At 35.5% G+C, this 11102-nt stretch overlaps 1 long non-coding RNA gene across 1 annotated transcript; it reads right to left on the bottom strand.

Moving 5' to 3' along the window:
• Window positions 1-9062: 9062 nt before the first annotated feature.
• On the bottom strand, window positions 9063-9633 carry LOC137025056 (uncharacterized). Its single transcript, XR_010895824.1, has 3 exons — window positions 9368-9633; window positions 9226-9290; window positions 9063-9131 (listed from the first exon to the last, which is right to left on the bottom strand). It is a non-coding gene; the product is annotated as an uncharacterized lncRNA (long non-coding RNA).
• Between the last annotated feature and the right edge of the window lie 1469 nt (window positions 9634-11102).

The raw sequence follows: 11102 nt of genomic DNA, 5'->3' as shown, positions 1-11102 counted from the left end.
CCTTCTTTACTTTAATTTTTCTGTCTGGTGTAACTGTGTTCAGAAGCGCATTTGTTATAGCAAAAGTTGCCATAAGAAAAACAGATCTGATGATTCAGTCGTCATGTAGTGGCCTGATTCACTGATCTAACCCAGACTGAATTACTTTAATATTTTAATTGTTTTTAAGCAGGGATTAAAAAAAAAAATCAATCAATCATTCTACTTCGAGCAGAATTGGTATTTTAACTTTTCTGTTCCAGTGTTCCTTCGCATTATAAACGTTCTGAAACCGGTTTGATAAGAAAAAAATAAGTTAATAACGTAATTTTTATTTCATTTTTTATTTTTGCATGTAGCCAATAATAATAATAATAATAATAATATTTTATTTATTTATAAAACAAAGAGAGTGTAGGCCTATTTGCCGTCTTAGCAATAGGCCTAGGCCTACAATCTTTTATAACAAGATTCTGTCCAAATATAAACCTATTAAACGAAAGGAAAAACACACTGTAACAAATTGCTGTAGTTTTTACAGCAAAATTCTACAGAATCTTGCCATTTTACCATTTTACAAGTTATTACTGTATTTTGCATTATGGGTCAAAAAGAGCATTACATTTGTTAAAGGTGATAGAGAGGATTTTTTCGTCGACTGAAAATCCAAAGACTGTTACTGAGTTTTTGAAATGAGCGCATGCGTAAGAACAGCCCCCCTCCTTCAAAGTAACGCCTCCCAAAACTCGTAAACACTCGTATTGGAACACGAGTGTTTACCACCGGCATTCACTGTGTCGTGTTAGTGGATTCATTATGTTGGACTCACCGCAGGTAACTCATAATTTGCAGTTGTTACTCCTGTCTCCGGACAAAAACATTGCATGCGGCGCCTGTGGAGTGTGGAAAGTTACTGGAGCGCGCAGCCGCGCTCGTCTCTCACAAGGAACGTCACGGCAGTGATTGACAAGCCAGAGGGCCAATCATTTACGTGATGATCGCATAAATGATTGGCTGATTGAGGAGCTTTGTTGTAATATTGTTGAGTAAAGGTGATAAAATGTACATTATTTCCCACTGGAATTTGTAAAACTATGTTTGGTGTATTAGGGGGGTCTGGGGGCATGCCCCCTAAGAAGAAAATTTTATACATTTTAAGGTTAAATGCATCAATCTGGTGCACTTTGAGAGCTCAAAATTAAGAGCTTCAACCCATGTGTGTTAACGATTTTCTTGTATTTTTACAGTACAGTACTGGCAGCAGGGTTGCCAGCAAGTTACTGTATTTTGATTTACAGTAATTGTACTAACTGTACTGTAATTCAATTTACAGTACACAAGAACAGTACTGTAATTCTACAAAACAGTACTGTACTGTATTTTTACTGCATTTTCTACTTTTAGTTTGCTTCTGCTGTAATTAATAATAGAGTATTATATTACTGCAATTTTCAAATTAACTAATAATATTAATATTATAATTATATAATATGTAGTTATGGTATATAAACTTATAGGAAGTAATATTAATGATGACAGAATACCTGCAAAATCAAAAGACAATCCAAACAATGTTCTTGTCAAAAATATGTTTTATTCAATCTAACTATTAAAACCATTTTATTGAAAATCATTGCATGTTCAGTGAATCAGCAATTTACAGGTATTAACGGCTGTTAAAGGGACAGTTTACCCAAAAATGAAAATTCTGTCATCATTTACTCTCCCTCAAGTTGTTCCAAACCTATATGAATTTCTTCCTTCTGCTAAACACAAAAGAAGATTGTGAAGAATGTTGGTAACCAGACAGTTGATGGAAACCATTGACTTCCATAGTGGGGGAAAAAATACTATGGGAGTCAATGGGTGCTGTCAGTTGTCTGGTTACCAACATTCTTTAAAATATCTTCTTTTGTGTTTAGCAGAAGAAAGAAACTTATACAGGTTTGGAACAACTTAAAGGTGAGTAAATGATGACAGAATTTTCATTTTTGGATAAACTGTCCCCTTAAAGGGTTAGTTCACCCAAAAATGAAAATTCTGTCATTAATTACTCTCCCTCATGCCGTTTCACACCCGTAAGTCCTTCGTTCATCTTCAGAACACAAATTGAGATATTTTTGTTGAAATCTGATGGCTCAGTGAGGCCTCCATAGGGAGCAATGACATTTCCTCTCTCAAGATCCATTAATGTACTGTTACGATATTCGGCATCTGTCTTGTTTTGTGTGTGGAGTTTTGTTTTTTTTCCCTTTCAAATGTCTGTGCAGGGATTGGCTGCTGTGGATAGATCGCTATTGGCTAAGCCTGCGGCTGCTACGTTTAAAAGGGCGGCGCTCCCTGAAAGATGGAGAGCTCATTCTGGCGTTAGCCTGCTGGCGTGAGGAGCTCCGGATTCCTTCTCCCGTCCTGTTTTGTTTAAAGTGCTTCAATTACGTTTTGTTATGCTTTAGGAGCGTAGGGGTGTCCTGCCATTTATTTTTGACTTTCTTTGCGATTTGTTTATGTTAGGGAGTTAGGGAAGTTGATTGTATTTTTGTTTCTTTTGTTAGGGTAATTATTTATTTTATTTTTAAGCTGTTATGTTTGCTGTTTTGGCCTTGGGGCACCCTGAAGCCATGGCTCCTTTTATTTGATTTCTTTGTGTTCCACCTTAATAAATTTTGTGTGGATCTTAGTTTGCTGTCTGTGGTGATCTGTCGGCTGGAGTCGGTTTCCCTGTTATCCACCAAACTTCACGCCAGCCCCTTCTTTTAATAGAACGGGGCGTAACATGTACTAAAACATATTTAAATCAGTTCATGTGAGTACAGTGGTTCAATATTAATATTATAAAGCCATGAGAATATTTTTGGTGCGCCAATAAAAACAAAATAATGATTTATATAGTGATGGCCGATTTCAAAACACTGCTTCAGGAAGATTCAGAGCGTTATGAATCTTTGTGTCGAATTATGATTCGGATCACGTGTCAAACCACCAAACTGTTGAAATCACGTGACTTTGGTGCTCCAAACCACTGATACATAACGCTCCGAATCTTCCTGAAGCAGTGTTTTGAAATCGGCTATCACTATATAAGTATAAAAATATTCTGGTTGCTTTATAATATTAATATTGAACCACTGTACTCACATGAACTGATTTAAATATGTTTTTAGTACATTAATGGATCTTGAGAGAGGAAATGTCATTGCTGGCTATGGAGCCCTCACTGAGTCATCGGATTTCAACAAAAATATCTTAATTTGTGTTCTGAAGATTAACGAAGGTCTTACGGGTGTGGAACGAAATGAGGGTAAGTAATAAATGACAGAATTTCCATTTTTGGGTGAACTAACCTTTTAAGTGTGCACAAATGTAAATGAAACAAAAACATACAAGAAAAGAGAACTTGAGGATTGGGTTGGGTAAAAGAATGACAAGTGAGCGACAAAAAAAACAAAAACAAGTGTGTGTGTGTGGGTGCAGGCATCATTTTGAAGTTTTGTGGGTTGATGGCCGTCACCTTCCTCTGTACCACCCTTTTGGTCCCCTTGCTGACTCCATCTTCAGGGTTGATTCTGACCAGGAACCTGTTAGCAATATCATACCAGTCAATAAATATGCTTTTCATTTTTGGATGAACTAACCCTCTAAAACATTCTATTAAAATAACTAATACTTACAGAAAACTTATTCCCAGGCTGCAAAGACACACTGTAGAGCTGTAAGAAATCAAAATACATTTTATTCAGTTATGCGTTACTTGTTGAGGACGTATAAGCTAACACATCACTGTATTTCATACACTCCAAAAATACATCTTTAGTAATAATAAACTAAAAAAAAAAAAGCTTCTTCTTCTTAAAATTATAAGTTGCTTTTTTTGGCATACATGGCATGTTGACTAATATATCAACTCAGATATATATATAATTTTTACCTTTATTCATAAATAATTAATCATTATTTGTCATTACAATCACAACGCTATAGAACTTGTGTTTGCAATCTTAAAGTCTCGTGTAATCTCGTGATATCTCTTCAGACCACAAAAAAATGAAAATGAGCGTAATTTCTATTTTCTGAAATATTGGCGTACCAACAAACTGACACAGAAGTGGCAAAATAGGCCTAATAGGGCAAATTTTTTATTTCATATACATTATTACTATTATTATTATTATTATTATATATGGTTAAACAATTGTTTTTTAAGGTATAGTCTACGAGCTTATTTCAGCATTGATTTATAAGTGATTTTCTTAAATATTAAATGTAAATTGGTTGAAATAGGTTGTTTCACTGTTGAAACAGCTGACCTACTTCAATATTTCCATAGACATCTATGCAATATTTCAACGTTGAATTTCAGTCATGTGTTGACTGGGCTTCAACCGTTTAGCATTCAACATTGTATGAACGTTGTTTCACCGTTGAAACAACAACTGATCTTATTTCAACCACATTTCAACGTTGAAGGTCGGTCATGTGCAGGCTAGGTAAATTCGTGATTGGTTGACTGTCAAATCAAAATATTAAAAGGAATGATAAAATAACATTATTAACCAGTTAATGGCCATTTCAAATTAGCATTTCTGTTCAGAACGATTAAATTTTATTTAGTTTCCGTTTCTGGTTACGTTCCGGTCAAAAGTTTGTTCGTTTCCGGTTTCCATTTTTCGTTCCTTCAACCGGTTCAGAGTCCTGTTTTTAAGTCAGTATGCAGAAATTATTCAGACAGGATTAAGTAGACACACACAGACATCAAGATTCAGCGTATCAACCTCAACAATGGTGACATGATGACTGAATCTGATGAGTTTTTCTTCTCTTTTTTCTATAACAAACGTGCTTCAGAAACACAGTTACAGCAGCCAGAGAAAAGGATTAGTCCACTTTTGAAATACAATTTCCCTGATAATTTACTCACCCCCATGTCATCCAAGATGTTCATGTCTTTCTTTCTTCAGTCGAAAAGAAATGAAGGTTTTTGATGAAAACATTCCAGGATTATTCTCCATATAGTGGACTTCAATGGACTTCAGACAGTTGAAGGTCAAAATTATAGTTTCAGTGCAGCTTCAAAGGGCTTTAAACAATACCAGACGAGGAATAAGGGTCTTATCTAGAGAAACAATAGGTCAATTTCGGAAAAAAAAATACAACTGTATATGCTTTATAAACAAATGATCGCCTTGCACGTGCTTCCTCTTTCCGTATTCCTCAAAAAAGCCTACGTGGTATGTCCTATGCTTTCACTATTCTACTTACAGAAAAAAATTAAACTGGAGCCGCGTTCGTTCCGTAAGTTGAATAGGGAAGGCGTAGGACATACAGCATGAGGAGGGAGATAGAGCGGATGGGATTTTGTGTTGCTGTCAATTTGGAGTCCTATCAATAAATGATAGTCCTTAAGAATTTGTCAGTCATCCCCTCTTGCTATTTGGGGAAATGAACTGAGCACTATAATTGGTCAAACTCTTTTCTTTTGCTTAATTTGAGAACTACGCATGAACAGAGCCAGGTTTTTGCATAGTTTAGAGTGACAAATTGTATCAGCGTGTACATTGAGGTCAAAATGCGTACATGTTGGCAGGTCTGTATCTGATGTTGCATTTAAACCTACTTCTTTCTGTCTGTTTGAAGACTACATGGCCTTAAAACCTTAAAGCATCAAGATTTCTGGACAGGCTTTATGAAGCCAAAATTAAAATTAGTCTTATCTTTATTATTAGGTATTATTTGACATTTTCCATTTTAGTTTGCTGTTGAATGTCTTTACTAATGGCATCCCTAACATTCTCTAATCTGTGTGATTATAGAAGGCGACTGCAATCCATTGACACTGGAAATGGTGCTGGAGTTTGCTTCTGGAGCCTCATCTGTTCCTCCACTAGGATTCCCACATCAGCCAAAAAATTGAATTTCTTCATACACATTTGGTCAAGAAACCAGAATATTTCCAGAGGCCAACACATGCCTTATTGTTCTCAGACTTCCAATTCACAGTACTTACGAACATTTTAGAACCTACATGACCGAAGGTATTTTGCAGTCACCAACTTTCGGCACCATGTAATACCTAATGTACCGTGTTCATGTAAGGGTGATGAAATACTTCATGTTTCTTGTTAGTTTCAGTTTTGTAAGTTAATGAAATAATTCTCTTATTCACCCTTATGACATCTAAAACACAAGTTTTACTGTAACTTTGTTTACTGTTGTTGTAGTGTTTTACCTTTAATGTTTGATTTAAATTTAGTTATAGATGCACATTTTGCCTCATTTACTCAGTTTATCAACATCAGTTATAATGCCTCTAAACTGAAAGAACACACAGCAAGTAAAACAGTTATCCATCTAAATGTTTCACTGAATCAATGAAACAATAAAACCTGACTCAGTATTTGATTGCATTTGTCTGAAATCTTTGTTCACATTAGAGCAGCATTTCTCAAAGTGTGGGGCGCGCCCCACTGGTGGGGAGTAGAGAATAGAAATTTGGTCATTTTTGTGCCCATCTCTATTAACCTTTTGAGGGTACATCCCCACATATAGGATTTTTTTTATGTAGTATTAACAGAAAACTTCAATTACAGTTACTTTTTCCCCCTCTTCCCCATAACACTTTCCGCCAAAATAAACATACATAAATTACAACAGTAATAATAATAAAAAATAAATACATTTAATATATTTTAATATAATTCCTTTAACAAAGGAACAATATTACTGTAAGAAAAGATAATTATAAATAATAAATAAATAAAAGCACATAATAATACTCATGATGCAATGACAGCGGAACTACTTTGGACATTGGGATTTTTGGCATAAATGTGTGAATTACGTACAAATGATTGTCAGTAAAAACATGGCACAGAATAGTGACTAAAATATGTGCTGCGTCCCAATTCGCCTACTTATACTACGCCCTAAAAAGCTTTGGGACATACTATCACGTCATTCAATCCCGTCTTTGTCGTATCCTGTCACCGTAAACTGGCCTGTCAATCATCTTACATCCTCCACATTTCATTTAGTTAATTTCCTACCGTATCAAAGTGAAATGCAGCACGTTGATCTGCAGTCGCGGGTCTTTCATGTGGAGTACTCCTTCAATGCATATCAATTCATAATGATGCATTTAAAAGTTAATGGCCAACCTTTATAAACGTCCACATTGGTATTTGCAGATGAAAAATAACACATATAACATTAAATAAAAATATTTTCTATAAAACCTCTCAGCGTCGATCGCACATATCCGCCATGTTTTGTAGGGGTTTTTTTTAACACTTTTTACTCGTGTTCTGAACTGAATCCGTGGGCAATACGGATGACGTGTTTTTGTAGGCTAAAACGAGAAGGGTCTGGCTGCAGACCATAAGCGAGTGGAGCTCCACTCAAGAGCGGAAATACGTCACCTCCACTAGTGGAGCGGCCGAGCGGATATACGTCACCTAATCTACACGCATAATAAGGAAGTAGTTGAAATAATCGTATCGAAGCGGTATATTAAGCTTTTAAGGTTTATGACACGAAGGTGTTGAATACTTTTTTCCCCCTAGCAATTTAAACTGGACTTTAAAACATAGCAGTAGGTTTAAAAACCCTTTTTAAAAGCCGCTGCTATTTTTTAAAAACATTTTTATTATTATTAAACAACATACAGGGGATACATGAAATAGATTTGAAACAAAATACAAAAAAGGATGTATAAACAAGCAAGAAAAAAATTAACAAATGTCTAAGACCAATAATAATAATAATAATTATATATATATATATATATATATATATATATATATATATATATATATATATATATATAGTCCATCTCCTTTGACCCTGTTTCCCACAAAAACAGAACATTAATTATTTCAAAAATAAAGTTTTCTGTAGGCAGAGAAAATTTATTGATACCAGACCATACACTAATAGTAGAAAGATATTTATTTTTTTCCATTTAAAAAAAAGCTTTTGGGTGACAACTAAACTTAAGGATTCTTCTCATCCAAAAATTGTTACATTTAACGTTACAGAGCTCCAGACCTCCAATTGACAATTTGGGTACTTCACATTTTGCTACTCTGTAACTACAATATGCCCTAACTAGATATAAGTTTGGGTGAGAGAGATTTAATAACCTAATGATAAATTTTAGATGAGGTATCCAGTTTAAACATTGTTGTAAATTCAGAATAGGAATAGAAGTTACCATCCCTTTTTAACAAATCTAAAATAAAAGTTACACCTTTGTCAAACCATTCTTTTAAAATTTTTTAAAAAAATTCCCACGCAGCACATTCTGATTATTCCATATGATACTTCTATGGGGGGAAAGTTGTGGCAGAAGGCAAGCTTACAGGCTTCCAAGGCTTGCTTATGAAAATTGGCAAGCTTGATTGGGAGTTTGCTGCCTCTGCTATTTGTTCATGTTTGTTTTTTGAGCAACAGTTCAACTACCAATGTAAAAGTCCATACATTTTAGAAAGTACACATTATGTTTGTGATATTTAACAGTGAACATTAAATAAAACATTAAATTACTTTATATTACAATTTTAAATTATGAATAATTTGAGTATTAATTAGAATTTTGTAAAATCACATAAATTAACCACAGTAAAATAAGAATAATTTCCACAATTTAACAGTTTTAATTGTTTAATTGATACTGCAATCCAGCAATGACACACCACAGTTTCAATAATGCACATACACATGCTACAACGTGGGGAAACAGGACAGAACTAGATGAGAAGGCTCCCCCTCACAGCCAGTATCCACCGTAGAATCACTTCAGCTTCGCCCATGAAAACGGCTGCACCCAATTCATTCAAATGAGCGTGGAGCGACGGGAAGAGAGTAAGAGAAAGAAAGAGACAGAGAGAGAATGCTAAATTTGAACTATGCCTGCAAAATATCCTTTGAAGCCCTTGATATCTTTGCTGGGAGTGTAGGTACCTTCAAAATGTAAAACATAAAAAACAGATTGCTTATGAAACAGCTACTTATTTATACATGCTTTTTTCACTACTTTTCAACAAAATATTACCAAAGTGCTACGTCTCCTTTTCCTGGGGACACGTAAGACAGGCGGCAGACTACCATCCCCCATCTCCCTGCCTTCTGGTGTAAAATTGGCAAATCTTCGACCATGTCTGTAATTGACATTGACCAAATATATTCATCATGCTTTCCCACTTTGTTAGTAGTATCTATTAATGTGCTACTTTTTATTTCACAAAACCATACCCCTCAATCCCAAGGTTCTCCAGCAAAACCTTGCACCACCACCTCCTCAGATATGGCATGTCAGACTGAAGATAAGAACAGTTGTAATGTAACTCACCACAATTAACAAACATTTTCATGTCAACACTAAGACTGCACTTACAGTGGTGAAATCAAACGCTGCCTCCATAGTTATGTACCAGGCATACTGTAAAGGCAGAAAGGCTATTATGTTGCCATGTCTTTGTATGAGTATTAATTCACCAAGACAAATAAAAATGAGGTGCTCAGTAACACTGTGTTAAAGGGTTAGTTCACCCAAAAATGAAACTTCTGTCATTTATTACTCACCCTCATGTCTCCCAAACCCGAAAGACCTTCGTTAATCTTCAGAACACAAATTAAGATATTTTTGATGAAATCTGAGGGTATCTGATCCACACATAGGCAGCAACGTCATTGCACCTTTTGAGGTCCATAAAAGGTAGGAAAGACATTGATTAAATAGTCAACGTGACAACATTGGTTCAACATAAAAGGGATAGTTCACCTAAAAATGAAAATTCTGTCATCATTTACTCTCCCTCAAGTTGTTCCAAACTTGTATAAATGTCTTTGTTCTGCTGTACACAAAGAAAGATATTTGGAAGAATATTTGTAACCAAGCAGATCTAGCCCACCATTGACTAACATAGTATTTTAGGCTAGATCTGCTTGGTTACAAATATTCTTCCAAATATCTTTCTTTGTGTACAGCAGAGACAAAGACATTTATACTAGGGATGGGCGATATATTGCATGCGATTGTCACGTGCATTGTCAGTTTCCCTGATTACCGCTAAATCGCCATCAGGTACTTTCAAAGAGAGCGGGGATTTAATAGACAGAGCCATAGTTCACTGACAAGCTACGCAATACCGCGTTCATTATCGAAGGCGATTCATCTGCAATATGAACGTGATATTGCGTGGCTTGTCAGTGAACTACGGCTCTGTCTATTAAATCCCGCTCTCTCTGAAAGCAGCTGATGGCGATTTAGCGGTAATCAGGGAACCGGCTTTACTGACGAAATGTGCGTGACAATCGCATGCGATATATAAGTTTGGAACAACTTGAGGAGAGTAAATGATGACAGAATTTTCATTTTTAGGTGAACTATTCCTTTTATGTTATGAAGTGACAAGACTATTTTATTGATGTCTTTACTACCTTTCTGGACCTCATAAGGGGTAATGGCATTGCTGCCTATGTGTGGATCATATACCCTCAGATTTTATCAAAACTATAATAAAGGGTTAGTTCACACAAAAATGAAAATTCTGTCATTTATTACTCACCCTCATGCCTTTCCACACCCATCTCCGTTCATCTTCGGAACACAAATTAAGACATTTTTGATGAAATCCAATGTCATTGCTGGCTGTGCAGGCCTCACAGAGCCATTTCCTCTCTCAAGATCCATCAATGTACTAAAAACATATTTAAATCAGTTCATGTGAGTACAGCGGTTCAATATTATTATAAAGCGACGAGAATATTTTTTGGTGTGCCAAAAAAACAAAAAAACAACTTATATAGTGATGGTCGATTTCAAAACACTGCTTCAGGAAGCTTCGGAGCGTTATGAATCAGCGTGTCGAATCAGCAGTTCGGATAAGCTGTTCAGAGCACCAAGGTCACGTGATTTCAGCAGTTTGACACGTGATCCGAATCATGAGCAGTGTTTTGAAATCAGCCATCACTTTTTTTTTTCCTATTATCCTATATCCTAGTTGCTTTATAATATTAATATTGAGCCACTGTACTCACATGAACTGATTTAGATGTGTTTTTAGTACATTAATGGATCTTGAGAGAGGAAATGTCATTGCTCCCTATGGAGGCCTCACGCAGCCATT

Source organism: Chanodichthys erythropterus, chromosome 8 (genome assembly GCF_024489055.1).
Source record: "Chanodichthys erythropterus isolate Z2021 chromosome 8, ASM2448905v1, whole genome shotgun sequence".
NCBI lineage: Eukaryota > Metazoa > Chordata > Actinopteri > Cypriniformes > Xenocyprididae > Chanodichthys > Chanodichthys erythropterus.
Note: the sequence above shows the minus strand (reverse complement) of the source record. Positions and strands in the feature narration are given on the sequence as shown.